An 11,343-nucleotide genomic window follows, 5' to 3' on the forward strand; every position below is an offset into this window, starting at 1 on the left:
TGAGAACGTGCGGGGGCGTGGGGGAGTGTGCGGGCGTGCGGGGCCGTGAGGCGTGTTTAGGGGCGCGCCGCGAGGGACGCTGCCCGTGCTGCGACGAGGACTGGCGTTATTTGCTGCAAACGCGTGCTAATAAAACCTTTATAAAGAACACGCCCCGGGCATATTGCTGAAAGGTCTCTTCCCGGTTCTCTATTTTTCTTTGATTGCTATATGTAATTATACAGATTACTCACGTTTTGAGTTTTCCAAACTGTGTGGCTTTGAGTTATCAGAACTGTTCTCTCAGGAATGTGTAAATAAACGTGTCTTATCCGAGGGTCTGGGAAGCGCCTTCTGTGAGTCGCTACACCCAATGAAACTGAACGTGAGTTTTTTGATTGTGTGTCAAATCTTCAGACCAAAACGCCGCGTGGGAGCCTGTCGCTCTCCTAGCCGCTGTCCGCGCAGCGCTTACCTTTCGTGCTCTCCTCGAAGCAACAGGTAACTCTTAATTTCTCAGAAAAATGGATGCTGTTTGGTGTGTATTCTTTCACTCCTTGTAAACAGTGAAAGTATACGCTCACAAATTTTGATTTATAAAGATGTGTAATACTGTGCCTTACTATTCAAATGACTGAGTTTTGTTTTAAACTTAAATCGTTCCCAGAAACTGCCAAGTCAGCATGTGAGCACGTGTCTCTCCTGTTCTTTTTAGTAGCTGTATAATACCTCAGTTAAGTACACTGGCATGTTTCCACGCTTCTGGTATTGCAAAATATTACAGTATTCTTAGATATATATTTTATTTTTTGTATCTATAGGGTGGCTTTTTATTGGTTTTTTAGAAGAAAAACTGGGCTGGGTGTGTAGCTCAGTGGGACAAGTGCCTGCCTGGCAAAGTGCAAGGTCAGGAGTTCAATCCCCAGTACCGTTAAAAAAAAAACAAAAAACCTGAGGCAGAGATTGTACTGCAGAAGTGCACCCAGGTAGTGAATGTCGCGGTGGCAACAGTCCTGACTGGTGCAGCCCTTTCCACGGCCTGGGAAAGGGCTGCTTTTTATAAAAACTTTTTTTTTTTTAATTTGTGAACTTTCTGTGTATATTGGGAATTTTTTTTATACATTAGAAATCAGTTGGGACAGTTGCCTTCCTGTGCTCTAATGTTATCCTCACATACATGATATATAGGCCTTGGAGTGGCCATACCTGCTTCTGTGTTTATAACACCTTTTCCTTTGTGTTAAACAGGCCGCTAAGTTGTGCAAGCTTCAATTTCCACAAAAGAGGAATCTGCCAGGTGCGCGGCGGTTCTGAGTTATGTTACGCAGGCCCCAGCTCTGCGGCTGCCTGGGGACTGACCAAGCTCAGGCTCAAACTGGGGAAAGGGGCGCTGTGAAGGATCTATCTCAGCACAGCTCTGCACCTCTGTTCTCCCTATCAATGGCCCCATGGTGTAATGGTCAGCACTCTGGACTTTGAATCCAGCAATCCGAGTTCAAATCTCGGTGGGACCTCTTGGAAGTTACCCTTTTAGAGAGCCTGACAAAATTCTTATCAACACTGCTGGCTTACAGTGTGTTCTGGATCTCTGTGTGCTGGACCATGGTTAAATTAGAAGAAGGAGGGGCTGGGGATTTAGCTCAGCGGCAAAGTGCCTGCCTGGCAAGCGCAAGGTCGTGAGTTCGGTTCCCGGTACCGGAGAAAAGCCAAAAAAAAAAAAAAATTAGAGGAAGGATTATCCCCAGGAGGACAGGAACATGTTTTGCACAAGTACGTCCCTTCTAGTCGCGTTCTCTCACCAAGTGAGAGCCCAGTAAACCACAAGTATTTCATCAGCTCATACTATGAGTTGCCTGTGCTGACTCAGGCTGTAACCAAGTTGTTGACCAAGTTTGTGAACACAGGCTTTTGCTTCCCACCCTGGGTCTCGATGCTGTGCTGTGACGGTGCTAACCTAACGGCACAGGGAAGTTTCCTTCTCAGCCATGCCGACTCAGCAGACATGCTCCTGCCTTCTTTGCGTTTTCCTGCCGCTTCTCTGATGAGGTCTCACCCACGGTGCTGCCGCTCCTGAGCAGCCGGGTGCTCCCTTAGCTGTGCGGAGTGCGTGTAACCCCGCCCTTCCGGCGGCCACTACCATGTCCAGCCTGTGGCCGGTTCATACGTCACGAGTCCCGGCCGTCTTCTCGGAGCTTTGTGAATGATAGTAGCAGAAGGGGGCCCAGCTTTGAAAAGGTAACGGTGAATTTAATGGTGTGATCACTGCGGTCACCTCCACTGTCAGACACGCCCTGGCCCTAGCTCAAAGCCGGGAACGTGGACTTTATCCAAAGGCGCCCAGTTTAGAAAAGACCCAGCTGTGCACGGTGACCTAGCCCTGTTAAGGCCAGCTGCCGAGGGGGTGGGGATCCCGGGGTGCCTGAGATGCTTCCCCTGAACCCCAACCCTTAGGAAGCAGAACGGTCCCTGGGGGGCGGGCGACAAGAACTCCGTCCTTGACCCAAATTCCCTGGGCTTCTGAGCCCTGCTCTTGATTACTTCTCACCCTTGGCCCTTCCAGCGCTGGTTTAGCAAGCATCAAATTCCCTACCCCCATAGCCTCGATACTTTAATAATTCCCCGCCCAAGGGTTTTTTACCCTAGGCACTGGCTTAAGCCCTCAGCTGCTTCTGTGGCCTTTGCATTTGGACCCAGCCTCCCTTTCCCGTTGTAACAGTCTTGGATAAAGCCCTCCTTGCCTGTTTAACTCCGTTCCATAGGAGGTCGCTGCGATGGTTGATACACTGTGTCAGCCTGAGCTGCTCAAGCAGCTCAGCAGGGGGCCAGGGTCCTCACTGTATGAACATCCCCGGGCCGCGAAGACAGTGTGAGTGCTACACCCGCCCGAGGGCGTGGCCGCCGGCTTACAATACAAGAGAGGCTTGTTCCCTCCCCTCGTTTCTGCTTTTGCTGTCTTCTACCACCGTGAAGCGTTGCCCCTGTGCCCGGCCACCCTGCCTTGGAGCCAGCTGATTACAGACCGAAACCTCCACAGACTGCCAGCCAAATACACCTTTCTTCCTTAACTTTGGGTGTCAGGTATTTTGTCTCAGCAACCAGAGAAAAGTAACTGACACTGTTGCTTTTTTCCACATACAATGTTCCTTTGAAACTCTCCTGGGGAGGAGGTCTAACCCAGCACTGGAGGATATGATCAGCTGCCTAGAGACGTGTCTAGACCAGAGGCCTGGCACATCGGTGGTGGGCAGTTTTCTGAGGAAACGGAAATAGAGTTTAAAATCCACCCAAATCAGAAACACATTTCCTTGAATGGGAAAGGTGGGGGGCATTCCGCCGGGCTTAGGGTCCAGCCGGTGGGTAAGGGATCCTCCCTGGGTAAAGAAAACCTAGGTGACGACGAGGGTGGGATTCGAACCCACGCGTGCAGAGCACAATGGATTAGCAGTCCATCGCCTTAACCACTCGGCCACCTCGTCTGTACACGCAAGCCTCGGGCCGTTCCTCCCCGCTGGTTCGGAGCCGTGTCTACTCCGCCCTGCGCTGGGCCCTCCCTGCTCGGCCCTCGCCCAGGGCTCCTGAGCGCTCCCGCCCCGGACGGCTCTGGCGGGCGGGACGCCGGGGCTTCCGGGCGGCGGAGAGCAGCGAAAACCTGGTTGGGCCGTTGGGTTCGCCTCTGAAACGCGCTGGACAGCTCCGACGCACCTGCGCTCCTGGCCGGTTTCCTCACCCGCTGCTGCGTTTGATCAGTCCGCAACCTGGACGTGCGGCCACTGGTGTGCGCGTGGCCGGACGAGCAGGGAGCGGAGCGCCGGCCCGGGTTCAGCGCCGGCTCGCGGGACGCACAAGCCCAGGAACCCTAATTCCACACGGTAATTTTAGGAGTGTTTCCCAAAGCGAGCTTGCGGGGAGCCTCTCGCCAGGTAGCGAATCCTGCGGGCAGGAGCCAGCCAGGGCCTGGGGCACTCCGCGGAGATAGGGCCTCTTCTTCGGGGTGCGAGAAGAGCAGAGCGCGAGGTCTCGGACCTGACCCGGCAGGACCTGGCCCATCGGGACCAGCCGGGGCCACCGTGCCCGAGGGCGACAGCAGGCCGCGAGGGCACCGCGAGGGCGCCGCGAGGGCGCCGCGGGGCTTAGGGCGCCGCTCCCAACGGGAAGGAGTGGAGTAGCAGGCAGTGGTCGCCTGCCTCGGCTGCCTTCTTGGGCCGTTTTACTGTTCTTGCTGTATTCTGCCTCGTGTTTTGGCTTCATCTCTCGGGTTAGTAATTCTTTTTTAGCTGTAGTTAATAACCTCTCTGTTAAGAATTTTTCATCCTTTTTCCCCGCTGAGACAGGGTGTCACTATGCAGTTCAGGGTGGCCTTGAACTCACCAGGTAGCCCAGGCTGGCCTAGAGCTCTCAGCCTCTCGAGTGCTGGGATGACACTCGTACATCACAATGCCCAGCTATTTCCTCAATTTTCGCAGTTCATGTCTTGGGTCTACATTTTTATGTAAATCTCTCCAATCTTCTTGTGTACTTCAGTTGTAATAGCCTAAATCTGATATATTTTCTACCGCTGTTCTATATTTTGCACTGCAAAATTCAACACTGACGGTTGTCTGGAGGTAAATATCACATGTTCTGAGACAAGATAGTTATCACCTTCTTGTGGCCTAGTAAATTCTTACTGTTGACTTTCTGTGTTCTTTGCCTGACTTGGAGGCACTTTCCCCCAGCGGGTGGCTCTCCACCCTGCCGCGAGGAGGGCCCTAGGGGCCTACCTGAGCCTGAGCCACTCGGTGCTGCTGTAGGTCTGGGCTCTGAGCCCTTCCGCCTGAGATGGGAAGTCCCCGCACCCCCTGCCTGGGCTTTCTCCTCCTGTCCGCTGCCCTCCCGCTGCACCTGCCTGCGCTGTGCGGGCCCAGCCTGGCCTCCTGCAGCTCTGCCTGACTTCCAGCTTCTCAGGCTCCTGCTGCTGCAGCCCCAGCCCCTGAGCTCCCTTGCCAGGAGACCCCAGAAGACGTCGATCCTGTTTTGTGTGACCCTAAGGAGTCCGCTGACCTGCTATGAGACCAGAGTGGGCACACAAAGTACACACCGGGCCCTCCTAGAAGCGAACTCCTGGGCAGCTGGAGAGGCCACTACAGCTGGTCATCGGTCACAGTTGCTGAAACTTTTGAAAACCAAGAACCAGAAAGAACAAAAGTAAGGCTGAAAATGCACGTTTGTCATGAAAAGTGGTGGTTTCTACTTAGTGCATCTCTGTCCCTGTAAGATAGTGGCTGAGGCCGGGTAATTTATGGAGACACTTGTTTAGCCCCTGGTTCCAGAGGCCGAGGAGTCCGAGGACCTCTGATGCGGTCTCCTGGGGCACTGTGCCATGCGGGAGCCCCTCAGAATGAGCAAGGGGCCAGCTCAGGTCTGTCCATCTCTTGTAACACCGCCAGCATCATTATACCTGTCAGCGTTTTGCTACAGAAACAGATATAACACAGATGCATGAATTTATAAGAAATTACAAGATGAACTTACAGTGGCCAGCCACACAGTTGCAAGAGGAGGTGTGCAGAGACTGTCTGAAGACTGACGGTTTCAGTCCAAGCTCTGGAGTTGACCGAGGTGTCCTGTGCAAGTCCATGTCAGGAGGCTGACGGGTCTTCGATGGAAGCCTGAAGGGTCTCCCCGGGAAGGCTGAAGGTTCGGAGGCAGAAGCTGAAGTCTGCACTGGGAGCTCGGAGATGACGCCCAAGCTCAAGAGGAAGAGTGGAGGTCCTCTGAAGAACAGAAGCGAGTTCTCCCTTCCTCACTTCCCCTTTGAAGTCTAGACATCCAGGTGACAAGCTGCCCTCTGCTCTGGGGTGAGTCCTCTTCACCCTAGGGTGTAGAATTGCTGAGCCAACTTAGTCAAGCTTCTAAACTTCTCAAACTGACACAATCGATCAACCACTGCAATCAGCACGGGGCCACTCTCGTGCCTTCGTCTAATCCTAAGGATCCCCAAAGGCCCCAGCTCTAAATTCTGCTGCCATCAATTTGAGGATTAGGTTTCCACACGTAAACCCTTGAGAGGACGCATTCAAATCGTAGCAGTTTTCACTCAACAAAGAAAAAGACAGCATTAAAACAATTGCCAACTTGGAGAAAATGTTTGTAGCAAGTGCAACTGATAAGGGGTTAATACATGTTCCATAAAAAGGCCCCCTGCAAAGGAGGTAGTAAACACACAGGAAGCCTGAAACGCCTCTGGCAGAAGAGCAAATGAGAAAATGAGCCAAGGATATAGCTCAAAAAAGGGGTACTTGCCGGGGGTACAGCTCAGCAGCACAGGGCCTGCCTGGCAAGCGCAGGGTCTTGAGTTTGATTCTCGCTACCAAGAAAAGGGGTTCTTAAATGGTTCACAGTATGAACAGATGGTGAACCTCACTACAAACTAGAGAAAATTAAATGAAGAGAAACAAAATTTTACATCCGTAGAATGGCAAAAATCAAAACTATGGATGATAACAAACGTGACTAAAGAGGCTGCGAAAGCTACCCTGCACCGCTGGCAGCACATCCGCCCCTGCTGTCCTGGAACGCCCGCCTGCAGTAAGCACGGTGTGTGCAGGGAGGCGCGTATGTGAGCTCCACATGGCTGCCGCGACAAAGGAGCACAGATTCGCAGGCCGGTGCAGCTGCAGAGGGTGCGGATCAGGACCGCCTTGATCCAGCTCCGCGTGTGTGAGCAGTCTCCAGCTGCAGCCGCTCCCCACGTCTCCGCCTCTTCCGTTCTGTAGTTGCAAGCGATAGACGGTCAGTTGAAGTTGGAGGAGCTGTGTTCGGAGAACTCTGTAGAAGACCTTCTCATCCTCAGACCCTTTTTATTCTGAGTGAACTTACTCATTTAGGCTAAAAATTTCCAGGCCAAGGATTTCAAGTCCCTGCATTGAGCAGTTTAATCCTATGCAGCCGCTTAGTCCATAACAGTAGTCAGTTACTACTGTAGCTGGAAATTGTAAGAAGGTGTTTGTGATTTGAATTTCTTTTATAACTAGCATATTACTGTGCCATTGTTTTATACCCCTTGTAGTTATACTTTCCTGCAGGATGTTCAAGACCAAGTTAAGGTGAGACCATATTAATTACAATTAATCTCCTGCTATCTATCAAGGTCAGTTAAGTGTCCTCAGGGTTTACCTTGGACCATGTATAGTACCTCTTAGTTCTTCTTTCAGTGTCAGCCTCTGGATCAGTCATGGCCATTGGTTGACCGCATTGCTTTCTGTGAAAGCTTAAGAGATTTTTCTCTCTAGTGACTCTCATTAGGCACACTACACATCACTGATCACTTTTCTCTGTGGTCCCACAATCTCTTCGGTCAGAAGACTGGGGACTCACTGAGTTGTAGCATGTTGAAGCAGAGCTTCTTTTATGTCCTGGGTCCTCACTGACCTCTGGGGACTAGTACTCCTATCCCATCTATTTTTCTAATTTTTGGTCTCCAAACCTCAGTTATTGAACATCCAGAAGAGAAGATTCATAACCTTACTGTGTAATATGGGCAGTAAGCTTAATATTACTATCTTATCTGAATATCAAGCACCTTAGAACATAAAATGGGACTGTTATTTTCTAATAGCCATGGATGTTCTGGTATTTAAATCCCTGTAGAATGTTAACAGTTAAATATTTACTCAGAAAATTAGAAATCAAAACCACACATAATATTGTACAGTAACAATCATGACAACATTTTTTAACATACATTTTCATTTTGACATGGTATAACTTTTTAATCAATCATCTCTATCAAATACATAAGAAACTTTTGCCTGACTTGTTGTCCTTTAGTGGAATTTACATCACATTAATTTTTGTTAAAGGCAGAGATCTGAATCTGAAAGAAAAGTCTATCACCATAAACAATCCCTGTTTTACATTTTGGAAGACCTGCACATCTGCAGGCATAAATGCATTCAATACATTACAAAAACAGTAACAATCAGTTGTCATCACCATATGAAAATCTTTGTACCAGAGCATCTTTAAATCAAAAACTTCATTGTCTGGAAAACTTAATCTTTTTGATGATGGCCTACATGAACATCACAATAGCATATTTTAATAGCATTTATTGGGGTGTCTCCCAAGGCTGGGATAACTTTCCAGGCAACTGCTCCTTTATTCACCAAAAGGATCCCTGACCAATTTCTCCCCAGCCTAAGGGATTTTTGTTTAATCGTCTTAATTTTTGATGACTTACAAAACACCAAATTTGATATCATTTGATATCATTTGATACCAGCTGGCAACCCAGGTGGAAGCATGTTTTTTTAATCTATAAGCCAAATTACATTATGAACAAATCATCCAAAAATACAAAAGAAAAAAGGAAAAGAGAAAAATTGTTGAGCTCAAACAAAAAACAGCTGTTGGGGTGGGGATTTAGCTCAGCAGCAGTACCACGAGTTCAATTCCCGGTACCGGAAAAAAAAAAAAAAAAAAAAACCAGCTGTTAACTTATTGGACAAACGGAGAAATGAACAAGTACACAGTTTAACAGACTAGACAAGCATCTTACGAAATCAGAGTGCTCAAATATATATATATTTTTTGTTTGTTTGTTTGGTCTTTTTGAGACAGGGTCTCGCTATGCAGTTCAGGCTGGCCTTGAGCTCGCTTTGTAGCCCAGGCTGGTCTCGAACTCTCAATGATCCTCCTGCCTCAGCCTCCCGAGTGCTGGGATTTCAGGCGTGCATCACTACGCCCAGCTGCACCTAATCAGATTTTTGATTCCCATTTTTTGTTACCATCTCCTGGGCATTTTGGGTTAATTCCTTTCACTGGCCCCAGGTCAGGTCTACCCCATCCTTGTCTATCAGCTGTGGCACTGTCTCCAGCACATCACTGTCATAGGACTGATCATCAGCATCTTGAAAGACAGCATCTCTGGCACCCAGATAGGCTGTTCAGCATTCTCTGAAAAGACACAAGCATACCCCGGACCCCACATTAGCACTGAGTCCCTTCCATTGTCCAGTAGGAAGAGCTTTCCAAAGGGACCTTCCTGGCTTCTTTCCTTCTATCTGATTGAATTATCTTTCTGCTGCTGTATTCCTATCCCTAGTAGGATTTAAAATACTAACTATATCCTGCCAACAAAAGGCTATTATGAGGTATAGATTTAATAGGGAAGGATTCCCTGTTTTGTTTTTGTAGTTGAATTTTGAGTATAGGGTAAGCATGTTTAACAATTGTTTTACCCATTGAAGATTATAAAGACTTCCCATGGTAAGGAAAATATGAAAAGTTTTATGAAACGTTTGGAAGGCAGTACTCATATAGCCTGAGCCATGGTCAGTTTTAATTGTAGAAAAAAAAAAAAGACCTGTGTTCAAGTGCCCAGGGCTCCTGATCGCTGCTCCCACCTCCAGCTCTGGCTCCTGCCTCAGCCCTGGGGATGGGCTCCACTGGCGGACTCCAGAGTCTCACAGGCATCGCAGGTTGCCCAGGGTGGCGGTGGTAGCCAAGCCAGGCGATGTCATCACTCTCCTGCCATTGCTTGCCTGCCTGCCTGTCCACTTGCTCCCTCACCTGCCGACCCAAGAGCCTCCAGCTGCAGCACCTGGTGCAAATGCCATGGCATGGGCAGGCTGGCAGTTTAAACGTTTGGTGGGGCCCAGTGGGGTTCCCACCGCAGCACGCGGGAGGTAGGGCTGGCCGGGCTTTCGTCCCGCTGCCATTGCAGCTTGCAGCAGTTCACAGACTCAGCTCTGCGCGGCAGGCCCCGTGAGCTGTCCTCAGCACCGAGTCCGAAGCCCTGCACTGAGCAGGGCCGGCCGGAAGCTCTCTGCACCACAGCGCCCCCGTTGTTCGGCAGGGCCGAGGCGGGCCCCTGGAGGTTTCCCAGGACAGGCTGGCCTTCCACATCAGGTTTGGATCTACACTCGCTTGTCCCATGACAGCCTCATCTACACCTTGCAGAGATACCAGAAGGTTTGGTTGAAGGGACAGGTAGTGGCTGTGTTGCCCCTACAGGTGCAGCAGAGCAATTTTTGGCAAAACGTCCCTCCCCCCGACAGCTGAAATAAGTACCTTTGTTTTTTCCCTTTCCTTTAGGCTGTGGATGAAGACCTGAGTGATAGCAGCTGCCGAGGCAGCCCCTGTCCGCACGAAGGGCCGTATCTGCACAGATCTGAATCACCTCAGACAGCGCAGCCCATTTTTTGTGGCCCTCAGAGCCTCTATACACCATTTATTTGCATTTTCAAAGGCCAGTTGTTGAACTATTAACTTGCCAACTTCTGTATCACTTGTAATCCTCCCACTAGCCTGCAATAAGTATGCCACAAAATCTTCAAAAGGCTCATCAGGACCCTGATGAAAGGAAGTCAAGTCAAGGGATGTCTCACCCTCGGGAGGAAGCTCCCTCCAAGCACTTGTGGCAGCTATTTTAATTTGTGCATATACTTGTAATTCAAAAGGAAGTTGATCACTTGTGGCAGCAAAGGCACCCTCTCTGATGAACATGTCTTTTGCAGTTTCTATGTTGTGAGCCGCATTGCATGTGGCCCCCTCTGTGCACGATTCTAATAAATTTCCTTCCCAAAATAAATAATCGCCTGGATTTTAACATGCTTTAGTTACTCCTTTCCAGTCATTTCGGGCCGTAATCTGTTGTCCTAGGAGCTCTGATAAATCCAAGGTAAAGGGGCCACGGGGCCATAGACAGCAGCAGCCTGTTTTAATTCCTTTGGGGTCTTAAAGGGTACAGCTTCATGAAGACATACAATTTGTCCCAGGCTATTGGGGACCTGAAATTCGGTAACAGGTGTAGATATGTTGAAAACCCTGCATGGACCCCCCTGCCCATCTGGCTTCCTTTAACGCAACTGCAAGGAAGACAGAGAAAAGGGCCCTACTCCCCGGGAGGTGGAAGTTCCAACCTGTGACACAGCAAAATTTCTGTGAGCTTGAAAGGTGGGAATTACCGCTTGTGACGCTGTCAAGGTTATCAGGGTGGCTGTTATTTCCCCATCTTTCTCCCATCGGAGCTTGATCTTAATATAGCGTCTCGGCCAAATCTTCTGGGGTTGTCTCAACAAGCGCATGACCGCTTAGGCACTCTGCAATCCAGATCCACAAGAACAGAGTGAATGCAAGGGTCAGGAGTACAAGCATTTCCTTGTACATCCGTGGTCTTGGTTTCTGATTCCTCTTGGCCACTGTATCAGCGAGATACATCTGTGGTTCCTGAGAGCCTGTTTGTCCCATGTTTTACACCTGATGAGCGCTCCGTATTGATGGTACCGGGCTCGGGGCTGCGGGCGTCGGTGCACTCCCGGGCTCGGCGCTGCGGGCGTCGGTGCACGCCCGGGCTCGGCGCTGCCGATGCGGACACACCTC

General features: G+C 49.9%; 2 non-coding genes across 2 annotated transcripts; one reads left to right on the top strand and one right to left on the bottom strand.

Annotated features, from left to right (window-relative positions):
- The first annotated feature begins 1,421 nt into the window (after window positions 1-1,421).
- Trnaq-uug lies at window positions 1,422-1,493 on the top strand. Its single transcript has one exon. It is a non-coding gene; the product is annotated as a tRNA-Gln (tRNA).
- Window positions 1,494-3,373: 1,880 nt separating this feature from the next.
- On the bottom strand, window positions 3,374-3,455 carry Trnas-gcu. Its single transcript has one exon. It is a non-coding gene; the product is annotated as a tRNA-Ser (tRNA).
- Between the last annotated feature and the right edge of the window lie 7,888 nt (window positions 3,456-11,343).

The sequence above is a fragment of the Chinchilla lanigera genome, unplaced genomic scaffold (genome assembly GCF_000276665.1).
Source record: "Chinchilla lanigera isolate Chin_1 unplaced genomic scaffold, ChiLan1.0 scaffold00064, whole genome shotgun sequence".
In the NCBI taxonomy this organism is placed as follows: Eukaryota; Metazoa; Chordata; class Mammalia; order Rodentia; family Chinchillidae; genus Chinchilla; species Chinchilla lanigera.